At 38.4% G+C, this 25,897-nt stretch overlaps 1 protein-coding gene across 1 annotated transcript in view; it reads left to right on the forward strand.

Annotated features, from left to right (window-relative positions):
* Nucleotides 1-451: 451 nt before the first annotated feature.
* The window catches only part of chrm3a (cholinergic receptor, muscarinic 3a), an 89,461-nt gene continuing 64,015 nt past the window's right edge, over nucleotides 452-25,897 (forward strand). The window contains exon 1 of the mRNA XM_072390795.1: nucleotides 452-635. The gene's annotated coding sequence lies outside the window, so the exon portion shown is untranslated. The remainder of the gene's footprint in view (nucleotides 636-25,897) is intronic.

Genomic DNA, 25,897 nt, shown 5'->3' on the forward strand with positions numbered 1-25,897 from the left:
CTACTTCCTCAAAGATATGCAGACCGCTAATTTCCGAAGGAAGCAAAGTTGTATCTGAAAAAAAAAACACAAATATGAATTGCTTGTACTAAAAGAAAAAAATGGCTCAATTTGTAATATCAAATTAACATTTCATGCAAGATTAAACGACTATAAATGACATTCTCGCGACTAAATGTATTTTACAGACGGAGCTGAAATTACAGGAGGCTAATGTATTGATCTTGTAACACTCTCATATACGTTTATACGTTTAATCTGTCGGTGTGAACTCTGACCCCTTTTACGTCCCAAGAGATAATGTCCATGAATGAATCTTAAGCTTTTTTTATTCGACGGGTGTGCCACCTGCCGGTGCGTCACGGCTCCTTTGTCCAATCCTGACGCAGAGACTCTCCGTGCGCCCTTGGAGATCCCACGGTGCTCCTCACATCGCCGCCCAATCCGTGGACTCCGTAACCGTGGAAGGTGGCGAAATGTGTTAGTTGCGTGCATTTAGCGCTTCGGAGGTGACAAGCTCGGACTGTCGTACATCTGCTGAGCCAAACATGGACCCATGAGAAGTTTGACTGGATTGTCATTTTCCCAATCTACTGGTGCTGAGTTTGACTGCGCGCATCAATAACTGACATGAGGTAGGTGAATGAAGACAAAAACTGAAAGTTATCAAAATATCTAGTGAAAGTGATTTGCTTGGTAAACTATACACCCAGAAACGAATTAAAACGTCTTTAGTGTGGCGCGTTTTGTCGTTCAACGGTGCACTGAAAAGTTGCAGAGAAATCCGATGTTAATATAAACATGCGCATATCCCTAAAACGAGCGTGTCTCGTGTAAAGCAAGCCTGCTTAAGACGTGCTTTTATTTAATTTGAAGTTTGGCAAACAAGTGCCGCGGCTGTTCCCCCGCTGCCCGGCTCAGCATCCCTGCCCAGCCCTCAGCTCCCTTCTTCCGAAAAGACGACGTGGCTCCAGCATATTCTCACACGAAGTTGTATGAAAACACGAAAATAACCAGTTGTATTTTACTTGAATTCGTCAAAGTTTTCTCAGATCTTAATTAAAACACTGTCTCCTAAAGTTGAGTGTTCTCCTACTCATGCAGCTTATAATTATTTCAGTGATGACGGGAAACCAAATCAATCGTGTCCTTACATGGGAAGTTGAAGGCTTTCATGAATTAGATTGAATGTTTATTTATGAAGGCCTTAGATGGAAATGTGGAGGAATGTTCTCTCTGAGTGACCAGAGGATACTCTGACATTGTGCTGCATAATGAGTGAGAGCAGAGGGAATGGCATCTGTGCCCTGGTGCAAATATTTTCCTTTTGGGCTGCAGTAATTCATCATCACAGGAACCAGAGCATGAGTTTGACGTTAGAGTGGTTGTTTATGAACCACAAACTATTCACCATGACTGTGAACCTCTATAGTTTCACATTTTATTATGTTGCTTATATCAACAGAACCAGGGTGTTTTTGTGTCAATATGTCAACAAAAGCCCTGCTGGAGAACATATACATATATCTGTCATGGTGAATGCATTATCTGTTGACACTCCATTGCCTCATGTGTGGAGAGATATAGCAGAAGACATTCAGAAAAAAAAATAACATGAAAGAAAGGTGAGCAGCAATAGAGCTTTCATGGAGTGATGTATTGTTTGAGCCCCGGTCAATAATATATTTTTTAAGGATTTCTTCTTTTGATAGATGGTTTTGTTGTGCATGATGCTACCACCTTATTGATCATGGTTATGACTTTCCCAAATGGGTTGTGGGTGGAAGATAGTACACTGATTACACCGACCCCGGTGACGGAGGTCTGAATGGCACCAAGTGGGATGAAAATGTCTTTGCTTTTACCTTCTGCTGTACCTGTTGTTCTGCGTGGATGATGTCTTGGCAGACTGCACAGATGCTGAGGCTTCCACGTACTTCAGATACACAGGATTTTGTATCGAGTGGGACACAAAGTCATTAGCAGAATTTTAGGCTTGCTCGCTCTTTATTTCAGTCTTTGTTCTAAGTAAAGCCTTTTATCTGCAGCTATTGCTTCATATTAAAGCAAGTCTCCTGAAATGTTGAACTGTTCAGTAGAATGACTATCAGCCATCCTTCATAAAATCTTGTTTAGTGCTTAGGCTGTTGAAAGTTTGATAGAGGTTTGAGGGAAAGCTTGACCTGGACAGCAGTTTCTCAGGAGACTGGTTAAATTAAAAATGTAAAAATATAACAGTACAAACTAAGCAATAGATGATGAAAATCATGTAAGAATCAGATAGTAGCTCTAAGAGTATAACCATGATGCTGCATTGTGCTCTTGCTGGCACCAGCAGGCTACTTTTAGAGCAGGCAGTAGGAGACAGTGATGGGTATTTTACAGGAGTCAGCTGGCCAAACAGACGGGCTAACTCCCCCATTGGGTTTCATTAGAGCTCATCTTGATGTTAAAGCCTGTTTAATCCACTTTCACGGCCATGCAGACCACAACAGAGCAAAGCACGGTGTCTATCTTTAGACAGCACACAGGCTGAAACTTTTTCATCTCAACTCAATTATTAAAACAACAGCATGAAATTCCCCGTCATTGGCCTTTTAATGTTTCAGCTGAAGAGGCTCTCGGTGCAAAGTTTGTACCGCTAGTTTCCTGCTTCAGATAGAGGGCTGTCAGTCACTGTCCGCTCAATTAACTTGTCCATAAGCAGCTGTGTTTATGCAGCCCTGCGCTCCCTCTCCCGTCTCCTCTGGTTCCTTCTGCAAGCGCACTGCTGCCAGAGGGTGTGATTACAGTAAAGCCTTATGAGGTGAGTGCTTTGCCTCTTTGTCTTTGTCTCCACTCTCTGGGCAGCTACTGTTGTTGTCCCACATTCATGGGGCCTGCTTTGCTTCAGAGACACAGTGCTGGAAAGACAAAGACAGACTTTAGCATGACATTTTTTATTGTTTGGGTAGAAATGCTTCATATTTCATATGGTCGTTGATTGTGATACAATACATACAAAAGAGTTTGATCATAGTTATATTGGCACCTTATGCAAATAACATGCTATTGACACAACATTTTTTTCTCATCTTTCATGATTATCTTACTTGCAGAAATGGCGCCTTGTGAATGCAATTCAGGCTTTTATAGCCAGTATAACATACCTCTTGAACTGACACTCATACTCCCTGACCTTTTACTAGTTGTTATAGCCTTAGTTGGTGAAGCCCCTTATTGGTGGCAATAAGGTTTTAACTTCAGGGCCGGTAACAACACTGCTTCTCTGTTTACTTTAGGATATTGTGTATGTTCAGCACATAACAATTTACACACAAATCAGAATTAATGCAAGTGAGTTGCAGTTCGAGGGTCAGGTATTAGGCAGGAAATTAAAAGGCAGCGTGGAAGTCAACAACGGTTCAAGTACAGTACGTCTTTTAGGTGAGCAAAAGTTCAAATCAGTTCGGTGTAAGTGTAAATGCTACTCTAACAAACAGCCCACAGTGCTGCTACGGACACCAGTATTTCTAAACAGATGATAAATGTCTAGCAAGCCCTGCTGCACTCCACTGCAGTCTTTGCTCTGGGTTATTTTTTCTCCCTCTTTCCTTATTTAACATTCTTAGTTTTGTCCTACGTCTCTTTATTTTTTTTTTAACTGAGTCTTCAGTCAGCCTTTCACTTTCATTCATTGCCTCTATCATGTGCCACTGCTTTTCTCAAACTGTCTCACTCTCTTCTGCTTCCTTGACAAAGCAAATCTCACTTGGGGGAATTCCTGTTCATGCTCGATGTATGACTGTTAGGTTTATGTAATGTCTGTATTTTGTATGCTCTTAGCAATTAGGTCAATAAACGTTACCTGCCATTATTTTCAGTGGCGGTCCCAAGGGATGGACTAAAGGCAAAAGAGAGCTGAGGGAAAAAAGTGGAGCAAGACAGTAAAGAATATTAGCTCACTATTGGTATGTGCATTCTGTGAATCAAAATGATCTAATATAAGTCATTGGACAGTTGTTATCGGTACATGGGAGGAAAAAGCATGAGCATGATAGATGTTTTTGATTGAACCAGCCTCAAACCCTCAGTATTCAACCACTTTTTTTACAAATAATGTTGACATCATTGATGGCTGGTTTATTATTCTGCGTTAATGTAGTTTCACACAGCATTGATTACATAAAATATTGCTTTATAGATTGAACTCCAAGATACATTTAACTTTCCCCCCTTCAATATAACTCAAATGCACTGAGATATCTACAGCAGCGCTGTGACATTGAGTTTGTGTAAAACTAACACATTTCTACAAGAATGTGCTCTTCCTTAAACATTTTGAGGTAACCTGAACTGAATGTTTAGTTGTCTTAATAAACTCTGTGGTTGGCCTACTACTTTCTTTTCATGAAGAGGTTGGCGGCTGCATTCTTAAGTGTTAATGCGATAGCAATTGTTGCTGTCTTCACTTTCATAATACTCCACAGCTAATAATCTTGAAAATAGCCAGTACAAGATGTGTTTAAAGAGCAGTTACTAGACGCCTGTAAGTGTGGGTGAAGTGCTGCTGTGGATGAAGGGGAGGTGCAAGTAGGAGAGAAGAAAAGAAGATAAAAAATCAGAAAATTCAATCATAAGTCACGTTTTAAAGTATTTAGAAATATTGATTCCTTTTTTATTTTAGCTGTACAACCAACTTGGACTTTTAAAACATATTATCTGACACAAAAGAGATGGTTGTTTTTCAACACGAAGGCAACGCTATAAGCCATGCCATTTGCATTCATGACTGCAGCAAGACAATGTCTGTTAGTGGGATATTTCATTGAATTTTGACAAATAATACCACATTTACATAACAATAGTGTCATGGTTAGTGGTATTATACATAGGCACGGTTTGATACAATAAGATGATCATATACATATATATATATTAGAAGTAATTTATTATTTGACATGAGGGCTTCTTGTAACAGTTGTTGTATATCTACATAAACAGATATTGGTGTGGACAAACAAGCAGCTCTTTTTCTAATTAAAGAAAAACTTCTTCAGCTCTTGAATGCTCTCTACAGTGCGCATACCATACAATCTGACCATGTGCAGGTGACAAAACCTGAAAAATAAGTGAGAGACACCGCTCAGATGGTTGCTTCCTCAGAAATGTTCTGCATGGTAATTAAGCAGTAACCATCCAGTCATGCTTTGTGGCTTGTATGAAACTGTAAGCAGGCACAGTTGATTTGTATCAAGATGAGAAAAAGAAGAAATAAAGGCAAGATCTGAGTGAGACAGTTCGTGCTCAGGGCAGTGACAGCAGGAGCCTCAGTCACAAAGATGGATTTAAGTTTGTAATAAATACATGGAATCCTTAAATATGGTTGGAAATTGTGTTCAACATGGCAGATTTGATGCTTGTTGTGCTCGTGCATTAGTGCAGTATGGAGGGAGAAATAGATGGCTGTCAATGTAGGTCGTGATCAGACTTTGTTAGTAAGACCAGTCCACAGACACTTACACAGCGAAGGGCATTAAAGTGGGGTTACAGTGCAGAAAACAGCATTCCAAAGATCCAGACCTACCAACATAGATGTAGGGAATATGGTTGGAATATGGTTGAATCTTTGATTCCACATGTTTATAACAGGTGAATATTTGACCCTTATGATGAAGAAACATAGCGGCTCTATTAATACTGTGGGACCCACAGTTGTCCCCTTAAATGAAAGTGCCACTTCAAATCAATACAAGTAGATCTGGTTGATGCTTTGAAGATACAGCTCTTTTCTGAAGGCAGTGGTCTCCTTTAAGATGAAAATTTTCCCATTCACATAGATCACAAAGGGCCAGTGATTGGTTTGATGAAAGTAATGTGAATCACATGCTGTGATGTCTGTCTCAGTGGCTGTTGGATCAAACCTGGACACCTGTTGGTTATTTTAGATTTACAACTTGGGACAATGCCGTCAAAATTATAGAAAAAACTAAATGAGGGACTATCATCAGGGAGAATGGTGCTCATCCTCCCAGTACACACAGGTTTTGTCCTTCTGCACAAAGAAAATGTTTCTTTTTGCTTCATTCCCACCCATTTGTGTGGCTAAGTGTGCACAGGCATATTCATATTCTTGGATCGGTAAGGATATATTTTCATTTACGGTGTGATGTGATTGCATATATATTCTCCTATGCTAATGTCAAAACAAGAGTCTTCTAATTCAGAACTAAATTGAAAGTCTTCAAAGTCAAATCATTCCTGTATAACGTTAGATTAGATTCCGCTTTATGATTTGGTTCCTGTCAGAATGAATCAGTGTGCAAGTCCCATATAAGATTCTGCCAAGAAATGTTTTGCACATCAGATCTGAAAAATGTCGGATGCACCTTTTGTCATTACCTCCATTTGTTTCTTTCTGTCTGACTCCCTCCCGTTTTTGTAATACAGTGCATCTAGCACATTTCAGCTGAGACAAATTGTATGCCAGGCATGCAGTTTTAGAGTATATTCTGGCTAAATCACATTTTTTGCATTTGTAATGGTCCATCTCTAAGTCATGACAGAGGCTGGAGGGAGGTGAAAAGCTAACATAGAGTAATTGATTTAATCTTTGCGACTTTCTTGTTTTGATTTTGTTTTTCTACAATGGGAAATAAGACCCTGTCTTAAAAGAGAATGAACGCTGTCATATTTGCAATGGCCCTGAGCTGCAAAAGGCAACATCATTGTATAAAACACAACATTAAAAACAACAACAAACGGAAAGGACAACTCAATTTCAATCGACACAGCCACCTTTTAGAAACATAACATTAAAAAAAAAATCAGAAAAAGAAAAAATGACAGGATTTCATGAAGACTGGGGAAAAAAATCTCAACTAACTCTCAGAAAAGACAACTGCAAGGACTGTATTAGAAAGCAAAATTAGTGGCTTAGTGAGTGATGATGAGCCAAATGTTATCAGTGTCAGTTGGCCTGGCTAGATCACCATGGAAACTTTGTCTCATCATGGTAACCTAGTTTATGTTCAGAGCTTTGGATTAAATTGTTAGAAAAAAAAGCAAGATCCTTTCACAAATTCTCATCCTGTCTTATACTGTCATACCTGACTAACTCACTTAAATGTCATCAGGCAGATAATGTTGCATTATCAAAAAATGGACTAAAACTCAATCATTCAACCGTCATCTTCAAATGTCAACCGGTGTACCACATTTAGATGTTGATGAAATGCTGGCCTTTTAATCACCAAATATTACCACAATACGACGCTGATTTGATGACACCTTTTAAATACGTAAAATATAAAGTAGTTGATCCACCACAGATCCCTTTTGACCAGAGCTCAGTGTTGAATTAACAACTTGCTATCTAGGTTTTTTAGCCTAAGGAAAACATTAAACATCCCAACCTGTTAAACAGGTTTGATTTTGAAACTAATTAGGTTTGCAGTTACGGTGAAACACATTGTAGGATGTGCATCATGTTTATATGGGAACCATGCATTCATTGTTTTTATGCAGAAGGTGTTAATCATGCTCTTGTATCGTGTTCCTATAAGCCAACAAGTCATTCTACACTGCTGATATTGGATCTGACATGCATTAGAAAATGAATCGGTCTAGGGCTATATATCCTTATATATGTATGTATATATATATATATATATATGCGATATTATGGGACAATGTTGGAGCTGAATGCATTTTGTCAATCAATCAAGTTGATTGCTTAAGAGCTTTATTTGTAGCTGTCATGATATAAATGGTAGACATGTAATGTTTTAGTAATTTGTGCGACTCAATTTTCTGACTGATTGCAGCAACTGTTCTTTCTGTGATGTTTTTTCACATCTCTATTCAAACAAGCTCTGCTTCTAATTTCTTATGAAGAGTGAAATAAAATGTCAGGCGATGTCAAATGATGTGTAAAATATCCATTTCATTTGTGTACATTTGGAGCCTGAGGGGGAAAGCCTGAGATTAAGAAAGAAAGATCGTAGTATCTATCGTAGAACCTAATATTTCTGAAGAACATTTCAGAGAGCACATTTTAGAAGACACTATAACATTTCAGAAAAAAAACAACAACAACAAAACCAGAACAAATACAGTTACATTGTACTGGTTACATTTTTGAGATGCTGTTTTCTAGAACGTTGTCACGATTTGTCTTGCTCTCATGTTTCCTGCAATTTTTTTGCCTTTTCAGGGAAGTTCTATTTTTGTTGATGTGTTTTGCATCTCAGAGCCAGTCGCTTGAACAAATTATATCAGTTACACAGTGATTTGCCTCCCTGTTTGAGAACTGACATCAACCTCATGCCTTTCATGCATCATGACTCCCGTACCGCGCTGTTATTCAAATGCATGATGGGTTGGCCTTTTCTTACCACTCGTTCATTTAGCACCTGTTACACAATTAAAACAGAGAGTGATCTGATTCTAAACCAGAACTAATCATAAAATCCTTGAGGAGCAGCATGTAGCACAACAGAGAGTGAATGGGCTCTAATGAGATGATCATAGCTGTGGATGTAAAACAAGGACACTTTTAAAGCATATTCACAATGTCATGCAGTTTTTAAAGGACAAGTGAGAGCTTTTTTAAAGGGATTTGAAGCTGCTGATTAACTACTGTGCCAACCTGTTACAGCTAATACTCTGAGTAGCTTCCACTGTAAGAATTGGCTTCTGTGCAAAGCATTTCTAAGCCTACCACACAATGTGTTCTGTAGTTTAAAATTCTGCTATCCATATCATTGCATCAATATATGTCGACTTCCTAACACCACATGATTTATCATATTTTGAAATTTTGCTCCCGTATTTGTGTTGACTCATGGTTGAAAACAGCATTCCAGGTTTTTTAAACACATGTTCTGTCTTGGGTGCATGCAGGCCACCAGGCAAACATATTAGTAGTGCTTATGAAGCCCTTCAGGATAACGTCTTCTCTTTTTTGTCTCTCAATTGTACCATTAAGAATTTGAGCAGATGTTGCAGTCATGCTTTTGAGACCAAATATTGATCTTTGAAGTTACAGTTAGGGCCAAGTCAGTTGTTTACACAGCTGATTTTCATTACACCCATTCACCTGAATAATCCACTTGATGAGGTTTGTTTGTTCTGCCTGTTTGCTCAGTGATGCGTAAAAGTGACTGTTGGGGTAGCGTTATACCTGTCACAGCCTCATCATCACCTTCAACCGAACGCCACAGTTTGACTCACAAATTTAAGATAAAGATAAATAAGCACCTCTGTTGATGTGAATCTCTTGATATTTCTCCCCTGTAGCAGACTTAAGTGAGACAGTTTGTGTCACGCTTTAAGTGAGCCTGACCTAGCGTCTAGTGTATTTCTATTTCCAAAGTTTGACTGACATTTTGCAAAGAAACAGGGAGCTGTAGAACTTATCAGGCTTGGGATAGCTGTAGAGCAAACCTTCTGGCTACACTTATTAATCCAGCAAGCCAGCAAGCTCCTCTGCCTCCAGGCACCTCGCATTTACATGAGTCTAAAGAACGCTAGGGGATACAAATTGTTTGACTCCAATTTGCTATCTTGTCTGTGAATACCTAGAGGTGTTTGGGTCAATACTTTGTTATTCTGTGCAGCACAGTTTATTCCTATTGGACAGGTTGAAGCTGAAGACAAAATTTTACAAGAGGGACACAGATGCATGCACATGCTGGGATAAAATTATTATAATTTTTTTTTTGTTATGGAAAAAAGCAGACACCATCTGATCACAAAAAGGCAAAGAGAAACTGTCTTATCCCTCTGTAGTTTGCCCCATTGTATGTGTGTGCGTGTGTGTTTGTATGACTCTGACCAAAATAGTTTTATCAATAGAATTTGTAGACCAGGTTCAATAACATCAATATTACTGACCCATTGGTGTGCAAAGCTTTTTCTTTGTCCACCTTTAATCTCTATTTTTTTAACGTGGGAGAAATAATGTTAGTTTTTTAATGGCAGTTTTAAATTTACCTCTGGCCTGGTGATAAGGATAAAGAAAAGTTTTCCAAGTGTCAATAAGAACCAAAGGCAGGGTCAGTGTGGTCTTGCAGGAGCCGTCTCTGACTGAGTTTCAGGTCTCAAAAATATTCATAACAATAACATTACAACTACAATGTGAATACTCTAGTGTGATTCTTCTTCCTCTGTTGCACTGTGCATGCAGGTTTGATAACAAGCTCACATACAGAAAATGAACCTTCTAAACTACAGCAAGAAAAAGTCAGTCAGAATGCAGTTACATTGCCAACTCCTGATTGTTAAGGGAAAAAAAAGACAAGAGAATCTGCCAAAGTAACTCAAAAGGACCTTTTTGATTCAGCCTCTTGAGTCAACCATCCCTGGGTGATGAGGGAGTGTCAGCTTTCCCCTTGCTGGTTTTCCACACCTTCATGATATGTGGATGGAAATGTGTAAACCTTTAACACGTCCACAGGGATTACTTCCACTTAGCAGGGGGATAATAATCTCAAGCTTATCACAGGAATGTGTGTAACTTGGCATGATATGAAAGTTTTGTTGGAGAGGTGCAAAAACATGAATCACTGCACTACTTTAGAGAAGCTGTCATCTGTGTTGTCTTTGTCCTCATCAGCTGTGCAAACCCTCTTCAAACAGCTTTATCAAGGAAATTTTGTACAAGTCATTAAAGTTATGGTGTATAGATTTAAAAAAGATGATGAGCAAAATTGACAGTTTCCGAGAACTGGATATAAGTGGTCGAGGTTTGAACAGTCAGAGTAAATTAACTTTGGTGGTGTCTTTGGGATGTGGAGCTGGCCAGAAGTAAGAGAAGATGGATAGAATTGCCTGGCATGTTTCCATCCAAAGGTTTTTTGGCAGGATGATGTTGGTAGAAAAAAAGAGAAACTGTTTATTGGCCTTGTACCCTCTGTGTTCCTTTGAAATGTAATCATAACCCAAGCTGGTCATATTTATTACATATACATGCTGCACACTGGGTTTATGGGAGCTTGTTATTTATTAATATTTTGTCAGCTGAAAATATGGGGTAAACATGAAAATACAACGGCTAAATCAGCGTGATTTATCAGCTTGGATACCCGGCATGAACTTAATTTAAATCTCTGCAAATGAAAAAAGGGCAAACAAGGAAGGCGAAGGACATGATGGGCTCCTGCTGTGGAGTAGTAGCAGAATGGGCAGGCGCACAAAGCCAGACACCATTTAAGTTTGGCTTTGGGAATTTTGCTGCTTCAACAAACCTCCAAGCTGTAAGGGAATGAAGGAGCACAGCTGACATTGTGTTCATATAGATTAGAAGGTTAGAGACAGATTTGCTAAACTTTGTTGGCATGATTTTGTGTCTTCAGATGTGTCCTTTGAGATGAGTTACATTTTTGTTTAGTGGTTTTTATTGTCACTTATATGACTTTTATATGACTTTTTGGAACAGATCTAAATTCACAAATATTAGAGTTTATAATGTAAATAACTATAAAACTTACCATCTTCAGCTGCTTGTCGGAAGTTAATGAATTATATAAATGCATGTTGGTGTTGAGCAAGAGTAACAATACACAAGTTCTCTATCTTTGATCTTCTAATTGGCTAAATATCCATCCAGCCATCCATTTTCTATACCCGCTTAATCCGTCGGTTGGGTCGCGGGGGGGCTGGAGCCTATTCCAGCGGTCATCGGGTGAGATGAATAATATCTGAATCAAATTTAATTACACGGCCTCCCATAGTTGTCAAACACATATTTCAAAAACTAACAAAGCAAACCTCCTGTAGGCGGAAAAGTTTCTCATATCCTCTCACATAGCAGCAAGACAGCTTCAGCAAACGGTTGTTAAAATAACAAACAATGCTTTTAGAGTCTCTTGTTCTTGCCTCCATCTTTGGTTGAGTGTTTAGTTCTCTTATTAACAATTTGTACGTTTATTTGTGATGATTTTACATTTCTTTTTTCCACCTTCCTGGTTAATCTCTCTGTTGTAGTTTTGAGTCAGTTTGTCATTTTTGAGACATTTAAGCTTTCCTGTTTTTGTTTTTCTCATTGTACTTGTTTTAAACTATTTTTTTTTTTGCTATTTTTGGGCCATTTTGAGTCTCTGTTGTTTTTGGGGAGGTTCTTTTGGTTGTTTCAAAAGGGAACTCTCGTATTTTAAACCTAGATCTTATTTCTGGCATGAAATACGTTCATCTACTCACTAAGAGCAGTTTGGTGAAAGTCGGCGTCCTTCGGAAGATATTTAGATTCCTCGAGATCCATATAACGGAGTGAACGGGGCCATAGACAATGCAGCCTCTAAATAAGGCATTATCTGTCTTTATTTCACCAATACTTTAAGACGAATGAATGAATGAATGCGTACTATTGCACTGTTGGTTCATAGCTGCAATGCTATTGTTATTGGCGGCTATTGGGGGGCTTATAGAGGGCTTTCTACACACTCATCTACTGGGATGACATCATCGACGCCCACCGCTGCAGCACAGCTCATTCACTCCGGTAAGGACATCCATCGTACTCAAAGTTATCGTCCACGTCGTCAAAATCTGATAAATATCCTGCCATGTTGCACTAAACTATCAGTAGCAAACTACATGTGAAGTTAGCTGACTGTCACAGAGCACGGAATAAATGAGCTTTGCTGCAGCAGCGCACATCGATGACGTCATCCCAGTAGACGCGTGTGTAGAAAGCCTTCTATAAGCCCCCCGATAGCCACCAATAACAACAACACAGCAGCTATGAGCTAACAGAGCTATGGTACGCGTTCATTCATTCATTCGTCTTAAAGTATTGGTGAAATAAAGACAGATAATGCCTTATGTAGAGGCTGTAATGCCAATGCCCTGTTCTCTCCCATTATATGGATATACGCGGATCTTGACTAATCTAAATATCTTCCGAAGGACACCGACTTTCACCAAACTGTTCTCAGTGAGGAGATAAACGTATTTCATGCCAGAAATAAGGTCAAGGTTTAAAAATACCGGAGTTATGAGGCTATTTGTGGTAGCTGTGAGTTATTCTTTGTCATTGTTTGGAGTCATTTGACATGTCTGTGGCCACAGAATAAATCTTTGCCACCAATTGTAATTGTTGTTAGTTATTTTGTATTTTCGGTCATTTTGAGTGTCTTTGAAGTTGTTGTGAGCTTCTTTTTGATTGTTATTAATCTATTTCTATTGTTTTAAATTGTTTTTTAGTGTAGTTGTAACTTTAATGGGTGATTTTTGAGAATCCTTGTAGATGTTGTGAGTGTGATTTTAAATGTTGTAAATATCTCATGTAATTGGTTGTCGAGAAGAGAGTGTCTTCATTCTCATTGTGGTTGGATTGAGTAACTTCCTCCTCTGTGACTGAGGCTCTGCACCACTGCCTCTCCTTGGACCCCCTCAGCCTGTGCCTTGGCCCCTCAATAATCTACCAAAACACACTGCTATTTGAGAAACAATTTATAGCAATTGTGGTACATTAACTGAGAGCCACAAGCATGTTTTTACCCAGATTGTTTAATCTTTTTACAAACAAAAGCTTATGTTTCCAGAACAATCTATTAAACACTGTAATTACATATTAATTCCTAACATAGTAGCTAGAAACGTTATTAGGATGCCACCGAGATATGGGAGATCCAATTAAAAGTGTGAGTTTTGATTGCAGAGAGCTTTGAGCTGGTAGGATCAATTGTTCTCTTCTCTCACACACTAGTGTTCACTATGTATTTTGATTAAAAAAGTTAATAATTTTGATGACCCCAAGTAAGTTCTCAAAGTTTTCTCTAAGGCTGTGCCATCTTTTTTGTTCAGTCCCTGCTGTTCGTATTTATTTAACCACTCTTTTTTAGTGAGATTAGACTGAATAAAGCTCTTTAAATGAATCTTATTAAAACACCGTTTTTACATAGGCACTATTGGCCAGTAAGGGCTTGTAGTCATCTGCCTAATTTTCCTTATGCTTATATCATTACATCAGTCACATCCTGCTTAATCCTCAGCTGGTGAGAACCACCAGGGGTGAGGAACAACTATGTGACCTCTGCTGCCTCTGTTTATTATTTGTAAATTGGATATAAGGATCTAAGGTGATATAATAAGTTAACAATGATCAACTGTTCTTTGGAGAGCAAGAGGAACAGGGTATGAGTCATTCCCCTGGTTTGGTAATTATCCCTTTTATTGTATCTCAGCTCTGGCAGCAAGTTTAAGCACAACACTTTGCTCTCCATTTATCATAATCAGGATGTGGCAGAGGTTATTTATATTGTTCACAATCCAGTGTTTGGACTTCGTCTTAATTCCATGGTTAGTTTCCGAGTACTATCTAGTGCTAAATGTTGAGAAAGTTAATCACATGAGTGCCAAGCCCATGTGTTTAATTGCTAGTGGCTTGATGGAGTTGGGGTTTAGGCCACTTGGCTGTTGTATGAAAAGCTTCATCAGTGAACAGTAAGATTAATAAGAGAAGAAAGAGAGAACACTGCAGACAGTTAAAATTTCTCGACTCATAGGTTTTGACTTAGTCTTTGCAATGCCAGGTGTCTAAACCAGGATTTATTTGTCTGTCTGCCGAATGTGGCTGAGAGCAGCTGAGGGGTGAAATGAGAAATCTATCCAAAATGCTTCAGATAGTTACATTCTAATCGGGTTATTTAATCGGAACAAATTGTCTGGACAGATGTTTCAGATGCAGCTGTTTACCTGTAATTCACAATTTGGTGTGCAACCCTGTAACTTCAAGCAGTTTATTGCTTCTTGTGTAATCTTATCAGACATGCTCTGCAACATCCTTGTTTGTTAAGCAGAGTTTTAGATCATACTTTCAACTTTCCTGTAAATAGGATTAGAATGAAAACCGTGGAACTATACAAAGTAAGGGGAATTGTTTTGATGCATGTGTGCAATCTTTAATGCAAGGACTATAGCTCTCTAAAATGCTGTAACCAAACAAACCCATTGATTTAGGCTGAGTCTATAAGAGACTGGGAGTTTTCCAAAATATTTTAGTAGTTTTGTGAAGAGGCTCGTGCAGCCATGAAAAAATGATGGCACAGTTTGCATCCAGTGGACACATTCTTCCTCTGGAGCTACAGTGACTTTCCATTTTTGTATTTTACAGAACAAATCTGAAAATATGTACCTAAGCAGAAACTTTTCTGTTGAATTATGCAAGTTTGTCAAAACTCTCCAGTCATTATGCAACAACTTCATGTTGTTTTCACATCTTTTTATCATTGTAACAGTAATAGCAGTAGTAATTTAAAACTAAATGTTATGATTTGCAAATCTAAAAAAACTATATCTTATTCATGATATATCACAGTCACAGATAACACTGAGTCATGAACAGTTTGTAAATGCTTGTGAACTCAGGTGCACAGTTACTGACCCTATTCTTGTCTTATTCTTTCTGCTCATCAGTCCTGGGTCTTCTTTGTCATGTTTTGAATTTTATGATACCACACACGTTTTCAGTTGGGGAAGGCCTGCACTAGAGACAGGCCAGTATAGCACCTGGACTCCTCTACTGGAAACTACATGCTGTTGTAATAGATACAGAATGTGGTTTAGCATTGTCTTACTGAATTATGAATGCTATCCCTGGAAAATGCATCATAACCTCTGTATACCTCACAGCACTAACAGTGTTTTTCTAACATAGGTACAAATACACACCCATACCATCAGAGATGCAGGATTTTGAACTGAGTGCCGATAACAAGCCTTTCCTCTTTTATATGGAGGATGCAATGTCTTTGATTTCCAAAAATATTTGAAAAAAAAATTCACCACAGAACAGTCGTCCTCATTTATAGTCAGTACATTTTAAATTAGCTTTGGTCCAGAGAACATGACAGCATTTCTGGATCTTGTTCAAAAATGGCTTTTTCTTTACATGAAAGAGCTTTAACCCGTGTTTGTGAACGTCACAGTGAACTGTGTTCACAGACAATGACTTCTGTAAGTGTTGCTGAGCCCATTCGTAGATTTCCATGATAGACTCAGACCTGTTTTTAATGCAGTGCTGCCTGAGGGCCTGAAGATCACAGGCATCCAATATTGATTTTTGGCCATGTCCTTCGTGCAGATGTCTACAGATCCTTTAAATCTTTTTTTTTATGCTGTTATGTACTACAGATGATGGAACATTCAGAGAAACATTCATGAAATTGCTCTACAAATTGCAGACTCAGACTTTTGCAAATTGCTGAACCTCTGCCTACCTTTACTTCTGAGTGACTCTGCTTCCCTAAGGTGCCCTTCTTAACCCCATTCATGACCTCCTGCCAATTAACCTTACTTGTTAAAACATGTTCTTCCTACATCTCCTTCAATGGCAGCTGTGATAGGCTCCAACCCCCCAGTGACCCTGAGTTGGATAAGGCAGGTACAGAAGCTAGATGGATGAATGGATGTTCTTTCTGCTGTTTCTTTTTAGTACCACTTAGTTTTCCAGCCTTTTAGTGCACGTGTCCCAAGCTTTTTGAGACACGTTGCTACTCTCACATTCAAGATGAGCTACTATTTTTCATTAAATACTTTAAACATTTGACATGTTTTCATTCTATTGAAGATAAAAATATGTCTTGAAGAGATTTACATATCATTGCATTCTTTTTTTATTCACATTTTATACCTTTTTTCAACTTGTTTGGAATTTGGGTTGTATGGAATTAAATGTTTTAATTGTGTCATATGAAGAGATTATTTTAAGAGGTTTCTAGATGACTCCACCACTTCTCTTCTTTAGTCTTTGGAGATCTAGTTGTCTAAGAGAAAAACAATTATTTCATTGTAAAACGATTCTGAGGACTCCAGGGAAATGGAATAGGTCCCTCATCTCTTAACCCTCTGAGGTCTATGATCACGCTGGCGTGATCATAGACGTCATTACAGCTCGCACGTCATTACCCCTCGCATGACGTCATTACAGCTCAGACCCCAGGGGATAATATTCACAGAATTTATTTACTGGCAGAGCTGCTGGGGCCTAATTTCTCTTAAGTTTTTTTTAAATTAACAGCCCACTGACTCACAGCTTTTACTTTCTCTTCTAATTGATCATGTTTACATGATTAGCCTCTTACCCTCCCTCCTTATGGACACTTGCTGCCATTAACAGTGCCTTGTCGTTGTGATTGTACAGGCGTTTTCACATTCACCTGCAATCAGTCAGTGAAAGTGACAGAATGTGGCTCAACCTTACACAACACTTGTTTAAACAGTGAAGTCATTTGATCTCTGCTTGTGCTTCACATCCAGACCTCTGTTGTATCTTTCTGAATAAGACTCTATATGTCTTTGAAACTATATGTCCATAAGATTGAAAGATTAAACATCTGATATTTATATGAATTCTCTTTAGTTGAACCACTGATAACAAGCTTTTCATACAAAAGCTCATAGGAAATCCTAGGATCTTATAATACCTTTGCTTAATTCATTTATCACTTCTGTGCTTTGTGTCAAGGATGGTGAGGAAATGTGAAGTTCGAAAAGGTAAGACGAATGGGTGATATGACATTTGTGAACTTGTGCAATGGTCTCCCCAAAATAGAAAGTAAAGAAGCAAAAATGTAATCTGCAATGCTTGGCTGAGTCTCTACGGGATCTGTGGAAACAGCAGATTATGAGTTCTGTAGACTTGCACATTCACGTGTAAACCTTATAAGAGCTTTTACATTATTGTAATGCCCAAGAGTTCTGAACCACAGAAAAAAAGTATCTTGTGTTTGAAACAAACGGTGCCAAAAGCACATCGTGAATAAAATCAGCCGTATTGCTCATAATGGAAAATGCATGTACAACACGTTCTGCAATTGTGCAGTTTTCTCTGTATTAATCGCATGCTGGAGAAATACTTTTGACATGGTGTATCAAAATTTTATGACGTCCTCTTTAGTGTCAAGCATCCCACAGACTCAACAGAATCTTAACTTTTTCACCGGTATAGTTGATCTTGCACCTTTAAACGTACAGTGAGGCTGAAATGCACTGAGAGCTTGTGTGACTGGTTCAATTAAAAAAAGAAAATGGAAAATACATTTAGCCTCAGGCTGAGAAATCCATATATCATTCATGATGAATAATTATGAGCATTGAAGTTTTTGGGTTTTAGATTTTGTCAGAAGTTGAATCTAAGCAGAACAGTTACCATACGCTTTTAAAAAAATCCTGTGGTTTTAAAAAACAATGCTGCTTTTAATTTTTTCCACATGGGCGTCTGAATATTTTTTAATAGATGAAGGCTTGTCATGGTCGGCGCTGGATGTGAGTGTAAATCCATTTTGCTCCATCACCGGCTCACTGTTTGCTTACACTGGGCATAATGAATCATTAATTCACTGCTGTCACTTGCAGCCCACAGTTACTTTGAGCAGAATTAACTCTTGATCCAGCAGAGCAGAAAAGCAATGAAGGCATGGAGGAGCACAAACCTCTCTGGATTTTTGTGCTGGTCCAAACAGCAAACCGGGAATCCGTTTATGAGTAGTGTTAATAAAGCTGTTATGCTGCTCTCGTTCATACATGCTGTTTTGATTGAATTTGCCATGAGTATAAACTCATTGTCTTCCATTATTCTCCAACCTGCTGTTCGTTTGTGTTGCAGAAAGTTTAAAGAGCAAGTGATTTGCTATTGGATGGTGGGTGTTGATGTGTTGCTTGAGGTGCTCATTTGATTTAGTTTATCTTGTTTAACTGCCCTCTCAGACTTTGGCTAGATGTTACTTCAACAGCTTCTGAGGGTAGATGAAAACATTTAGTGTTGTCCAGTTCTCTGGAATTGAAGATTGTAAAAAATGTTGATTCATAGTAGCAATTTGAGTACATTAAAACTCTCCAGGTAGTCAGAAAATTTGTGACTTAAATATTAAAAAGTTGAAATGAATAGCTACCACCACAAGTGTTAAAAGTACAAAAATACCTATCATATGTGAAAGTGGCTACTGTAGTATACTTTTACAGTACAAAAAGAGGCAAATAGTATAAAGCTATATGCTGATGCACCGACACACCAGTCATATTATGTCGTCAACCTGACCGACCAATCACAGCGAATTACGGGCAGTGACGCACTTTCTTACCTGCCTCCTTGTTTGTGTGTGTAGCAGTAGCTGCATGGAGAGCTATGACTGAAAGCCAAACGGAGGAGTTGGTCGCTAAAAAAAAAATCCACCTCCATTATATGGAATTGGTTTGGATTTTCCGCAACTGATCAAGCGCTAGCAAATGTAATTTTCAAAGTTTGCACAGAAACAGTTCGCACGCCGGGTGGCAACACGACGAACCTGTTCAATCACTTGAAGAGGAAGCATCCCAAACAGTATGCTGAGAGCCAAACAGCGAGGGGCCCGGTGGCACCGGCACCGCAGGCGGAGGCAGCAGCTAGCTAAGACCAAAACAGACAACATTAACACAGGCATTTGACAAAGGCACTCCTATGACAAGTCAAGCAAGTGATAGAAAGAGGTAACAGAAGCTGTTACCTTTTATCTCGCAAAAGATAAGGTACCGTTCAAGACGATAGAAAAGGAGGGGTTCGAACGTCTGCTTCAAGTAGTTGACCCGCGGTATGACCTGCCCAGCCGAAAATACTTCTGCAACACTGTCTGTTTTTCACTTTTCAATTTAAGATTGTGATAAAATCGAAATCGTGATTTTATTTTTAAAAAAAATCGTGATATAATATTTTTGCCATATCGCCCACCCCTAATTTAGAACTCATGTACCTTAATATCACTGTAATTTCACAAGATAATATAATGTATCCCAAGGATAATATCTTTGGGACTCCAATGGATAATGAGGCAGCATTCATCCATCCATCCATATTCTGTACCTGTACATACAAACTCCACACAGGAAGGCCTCAGCTGGAATTTGAACCAGGAAACTTCCTAATGAGACAGAAGCAAAGTTAGATATGTCACAGCTTGAAAGTTACTCTTTAAAATGAAAGGTTCCAGCTCATCTAATGATATTGTAAAGTTCATGTGTTGTTTGAAAGTGACAGAGAAGAATTTCTTGAGATGAAGGTATTTAAAACAAGTCAGCAGGTTGGGTCTGTGTAAGGCTCTGTAGCTCTTTGTTCAGTTTACACTTTGAAGATAAATAGAAATGGGTTTTTAAAATGGGTTTCACTTAGTTCAGTTAGTAATTACATTTTCCCCTTTTTAAAAAAAAATATTTCTTATCTGATGAGCAGCAGTTTGGTCAATGAGTTAAATATATAAAAATGACTTGACTTGAACTTACTTGACTTCATTTACTTTAAAGATTACAGGCCAGCAGTGCTGGCTTGGAGCTGCTGTCCAAGGGTAATGTCACCATCCATCTCTGATACTGATTCTTTTTTTGGTACTACCTCAGCAGAGGCTCAGAGCCAAGCTTATACAATACGATGATGTGGAAAGACTGCAGACGACTGGTTGAAGTGAAGGAGAATCATCATCAGTGGGTGTAAACAACTATATCCCTGCAGAAGCATACATTGATGGCTAAACAAATATAATAAATACACACACAGGTGAGATATCTTATTTCTGTGTTGCCACAACTTCACAAATACTGCAATAATAAACAGCTGATCCCGCCCATGTCAAGGGGATACTTTCTCGAAGAAAATAAGCATGGAATTGCTCTGCTGAGTTGAACTCTTCTGTATCATGTGATGGAAAAAACACTGTTATTGTAGACTTTAGCATTTTCTGCATGCAGGTATTTTGTGTCAATAACCAACATGCTGGATTAACACAATGAAGCTGTGTATATTAAACCTGAGACGAAGACTAAACAAGTACTTTTTAATTGTCGACTGAATTTCACTAATTATGTACAACATGAGTTGTGTCTTGATCAGATGGCGTAATGAAAGTAAGCCACTGGGTCCATGAGTGGCAATGGTACAATGTGACAACAAGAATGTAACAGAAATGGACGAGTAGAACACCAATTCATTGTTTATTAGTTTGTGAAGTAATAAAACTTTTCAATCAAATAATCAAAATGAGTGATATTTTAATGACATGGTCTGAACAAAAAGCTGCACACTGACCTGTTTTGCTAATATTCCAAATATGTATTCCCTTTTTTAACTGCAGGGGCCATTTTCTTTACCAAGTCATATTTTTGTTAATCCTGTTTGTTCGCTGTTTTGAATTACCATAAAACTTGAGTTAAATAAGATATTTTATTTTCTTACTTATAGTCTTACTGATTACATTATGTTCTTGATCTTGTTCTTTTATCCAATCAAGAAGTTTCTCTTTACCCGCTTCACTCACCAGTGTTGCTCACTTTTTAATTTGTTCTTGCAGTGGGGAGTCTGGATCTGCCTCTTACTGTTTATGACCATATGTTTGTGCAGCATTAAAAGGTCGAACTGCACAAATAACTTGTGAAAAGGCAAACAAATGGCCCAAAGATGTTGTTCCCATGATTTCTACAGGCAAGTTTTCTTAACACTCTTAAACATATGATTCTCTCTGGAGGGATTCTTTAAAGACGCAAGCGCCTCTTAGCATTATGCATGCTTAGTTATGGTCATAATATATTAAGTCACCCGATGAGTCTCACTGATGTGTGAGAAAAGACTTGGGATTTGTCTGTGTGTTTGTTGAGACATGCAGTGTGCTCTTATTTAAGACACCACGTTTATTCTTTTAAGTTAATGCTGTTAGCGTCAAAGTTCTGCCGAGATTTTTTTTTTGTAAAAAAGATCTAACGAAAGTTAGAAATAGCTTTTCCCTGATGGAAACCAACTTTATTTGAAAACAAAGAATATTCTTTTGTTGGTACTGGCGCTCTGACAGTGCAGTTAAATTCCTTTTTGCTTGAATAATTCTTTTTTAGCCTTTTGGGACATTGTAATATAGTCCTCTTGCTCAACCAGTCCTGAGCTTAATGGAAATGGAATGAGGTACAGTGTTTGGGAGTCAGTGTTCTCCCATTTCTGATGACCGATGGCAGAAGAGAGATGAAAGGCCTGATGTAAAAAGCCATACCTCTGCTTCTTTTCCTCCCCACCTCTTCTCCTCTTCTCTTTCCTCCCTCCTCACCTAAGCTGTAGTGCATCTTTTCAGTGTCATTAAAGAATGCAGGGAGGTGGAGGGGAAGGAGAGGGGGGGGCTGCCAGTCTAGTTCATGTACACAGCAAATAGATGCAGCCACATATTCTGCCTCCTCTGCTTTTCATCCCATATATCTTTATGCCTCTGCCTAGTCCCACTTTTCTCTCCACTGTTTTTAAGGTACATTATATTTCATGAGGTAAGTAACAACAGCCTAGACAGTTTTGGCTGAGTGAACACGCTTTTAGTGAGCTTTGAGCTATAGAGAGTTCCTTTATGCTGTATTGTGGTTTTTGTGATCATGAAACCTTGGATGACAGCTGGGTTGAGGAATTTCACTCATTGCAGCAAGGAAACACACAATTTATCAAACAAGCAGCCTTCAATGATCCATTTAACACAATATTAACCAATAGCTTGAACGTCAATGACAAGTTTATTTGTATACCAGCTGGATGTCACATTTTCAAAGCCCATGATGAACAGTAAGTGGCTTGTTCTTTGGTCATCTTGCTACCATATACGGAGAAATTTTACAGTTGTTTTGTTTTTTTCTCCCTCTGCAATACAGAGAGCAGATTTCATATTTAAAAATGTGCTCTTTTTGTTTTTGTCACACAGTTAGTGGTCCCTTTGAGAATAATAGTCACATTTGTTCACACCTCTGTGGCTCACGCCTCCTCTTATGCTGTCGGCTCACATTCAGAGTGTCTAATTGAGTTTTTGGACAGCCGACCCTGTCTCAAACGCGCCATGATAGATAAAAGAAATTTTGCATTACAACATCAAAGTGGTGCCCCCACACTTTCACCCCATTCGGCTTACACACTCACCAAAACATGAGGAGATCAAATGAACATCTGAGGTCAGTGTAGCTCTGAAGGGTTAATGATGTAGAGAACGTGCTTGGATTTTTAAAATTCACACCCCGGGCAGATAACTACCATCAACCGGGGTCTCATCTTTTTACTGATGACTCATGTACATTGCACTTTGCCAACATTCTGTTTATCTAAAGCATGTTGTATTGACTTTAATTTGAGTTGGCATGGCATAGACCTGTTATTATCTAACACTATCTATTTTGCCAGGATCAATAGGGTGTTGACAGCAGCAGACATCTAGTCGAGTAAATTCAGCAATGAAATATTTTGTATAAAGACTCACCTGTTTTCATCTGTAATTTACAGTAAGGAAAACTTTCCCCAAATAATTTCTTGAGTAATTTCTATCTCTTTTAATGGTAACACCGTGATTTCTAAAGCGTGTAGAGTGCAATGTTTAATACCAGCCACGTCTCTTACTCAGTTACAGTAGAACATGCTCCTGTTGCTTCATACAGTTGATAGAGATTTAGATAAAACTTCCATATCAGGCCCAACAACTGAGCAATCCATTGAGTTCAACTGAGGGAAAATTGCTAGATGAATGCAGGAAAGTGTGTTTTTTTCCCAATGTCATTTACAAGACAAAATATGACCGTCCATTCAGTTATCAACCCAGCGAGTATCCTAATTCAGAAATTGTTTATTGCTCTCAAAATAAGTAATGGTTTCTGGGTGTAATTACCATATCTCTGCCAACAGTCCTGGCCCTGATCCAAAGGCCAGAGGAAATTCAAAGTAAACTGCAGAGTAAACAACTGCACAATGTTATTCATCAGCGCTTGTATCTGTGAGGCCTTGCATGTATCTTTAATAATTTCCTTTGCAGAGATAACTATTAGAATATGTTAAGTCCCAGCACTGCTCTAAGCCTGTAACCTTCTTGTTTTTAATTGGACATTACTGTGTTTCTTTTGTCTGGTGCTCCTTCACTATCAGTGGAATAGTGCAAAACTAGTGAGAAAGCATCTGTGCTCACAGGCTGTGTTGGCTAATCGAGATTAGAATCCAAAGTTTATTTTTATCAGCGTGCGTATAGAAGTGAGAATTAATTTGAACACAACACAGGTTAAATTCATTATACATTGTCACATGTTCCTAGGCTACAGCATAGTTCATCTTAATGATGGTAACCAACAGCTGCTAAATTCATTGACAAATTTGATTAGGATGTTGTCTGGAGTGAGTTAAAAAAAATTAGACTGACCTTGTATATATATGGAGCTCCGATTATGCTTTTGAAGATCTTGACTCTTTAGTCATTCATGCTGTTGCTTTTGGAAGGTTGCAAAGACCTGTTCTGTCACCATTGTTGATACATCTGAAAACAAATTGAATGGTGCTTTAATTTGTCCTAAAATTAGCTGTGACAGCAGAGATATTCCTGTAAGTCCCTGTAAGAACTCTTTAGAGAGAATCCTTTTAACAGATGCGAGAGAGTGAAACTGTTTTGGCTAATTTTCAAGGCCTCTCTGATTTTTTCTTGTCTCCTGTTTCTTGGAAAGATCACATAAGAATGCATGTCAAGTGACAGTGTTGCAGATTATTTTCAACATTTTTATTTTGAGACAGTGGCAGTAAAAAGGGTTTTTGTTTAAATGTGTCAGTGAAAATTGTCGTTGTTCAACTTTGTCCGTTTTCTCTTAAAGTAGCACCAAGAAATATGCAGAGTGCAATTTTAAGTCTGATGACCTGAATTAGGATTTTCTTTTTTCTCTTTTAAGTTTTGAAAACTTACTTCTTATATTTCATCTTTTTTTCACTCTATATCTCACAGTTCCTTCCTTTACAGCCTTGTGGGCTTTTTCGTGGCTGCTTCTCTTCCATCTGTTTCCCAATCAATTTGGTCTCATTTCCTGCCAATTGGTTCACCTCCATGGGCTAAAGATCATTTAACAGGAAGCACCGCATGTTGAGATCATCGGTCATAGTTATGGCGATCAGTCTGCGAACCTCTTAGTGTCGGAGAGGCTTGCTTGGATTATGGTGTTTGAAGTTTTGAGTATGTGTGTTTGTGTATGTGCATGGGAGAAAGCATCAGTGTTTAGCAGATGGCTCATCAAATTGACTCTTTTTAACAGCACGAAATGTTAATGAAAAAAATAAAAACATTATTCCTGTGGTTAGGTTGCTGTCAAAGTGTTACATAGAAAACAAAAACCTATCATCCCAGTGCACTTCCTGTGACTCTTCATTACTTTATTGCCACTATCTTAAACACTTTATGATCTTTTATTATCATATGTGTGTTTAAGATGACCATAAACATGGCGCCTCTCTCATGTCTTAAAAAAGTAATGTTACTCCCTTACAGTATTTATCAGTTATGCTTTCTGTGCTGTTAGAGCTGCTGTCCTTAACCAATCCCTATCTAGAATTAATGTGGTAAGGCAAAGGGGAGTCTCACAAAACAATTCACAGTGTCCTCACTGGTGCTACATCGAGATATATTTTTTCTGTCCTGAATTTCAAAGCCAGCTTTAGCTCACAAAGTGTGGACTGTTGAACAGTAGAAAGCAGAGCTGCTATGCCAGTCAGTTAGTTGCACACATACTTACTTCTCTCATTAATATTAAAAGACACTGAAGAAAATCTCGACGTTTGGCAGTCTACGTACTCCAGTTAAAGTCTTATTATTTGGTTGAAGTTGTTCTGGCTTCTGACTGCTTACAATTGAATTTCTGATTAATATGCGTAAACCAATTAGTCGTTTGTAGCTGGAAAACAGTCTTTAGCAGAGAGGGGACTTCATGGTGCCTTGCATATCAGCTGCTTTTGCACCAGTATGTCATTACATATCTAAAAAATGAACAAACATCAGCATCTAAACTAAACATCAACCCTCTGTGTGAAGATCTTGCATTCATTTTTACAAAGCAAGAGAATACCAATTTAGTTTAATCACGCAATATTATGCACAATATAGAGCCAACGTGTCTGCCTGCTGCTCATGAAGTAGCCAGT

This window comes from Leuresthes tenuis, unplaced genomic scaffold (assembly GCF_036924035.1).
Source record: "Leuresthes tenuis unplaced genomic scaffold, fLeuTen1.0.hap1 SCAF_8, whole genome shotgun sequence".
NCBI classification, from domain to species: Eukaryota; Metazoa; Chordata; class Actinopteri; order Atheriniformes; family Atherinopsidae; genus Leuresthes; species Leuresthes tenuis.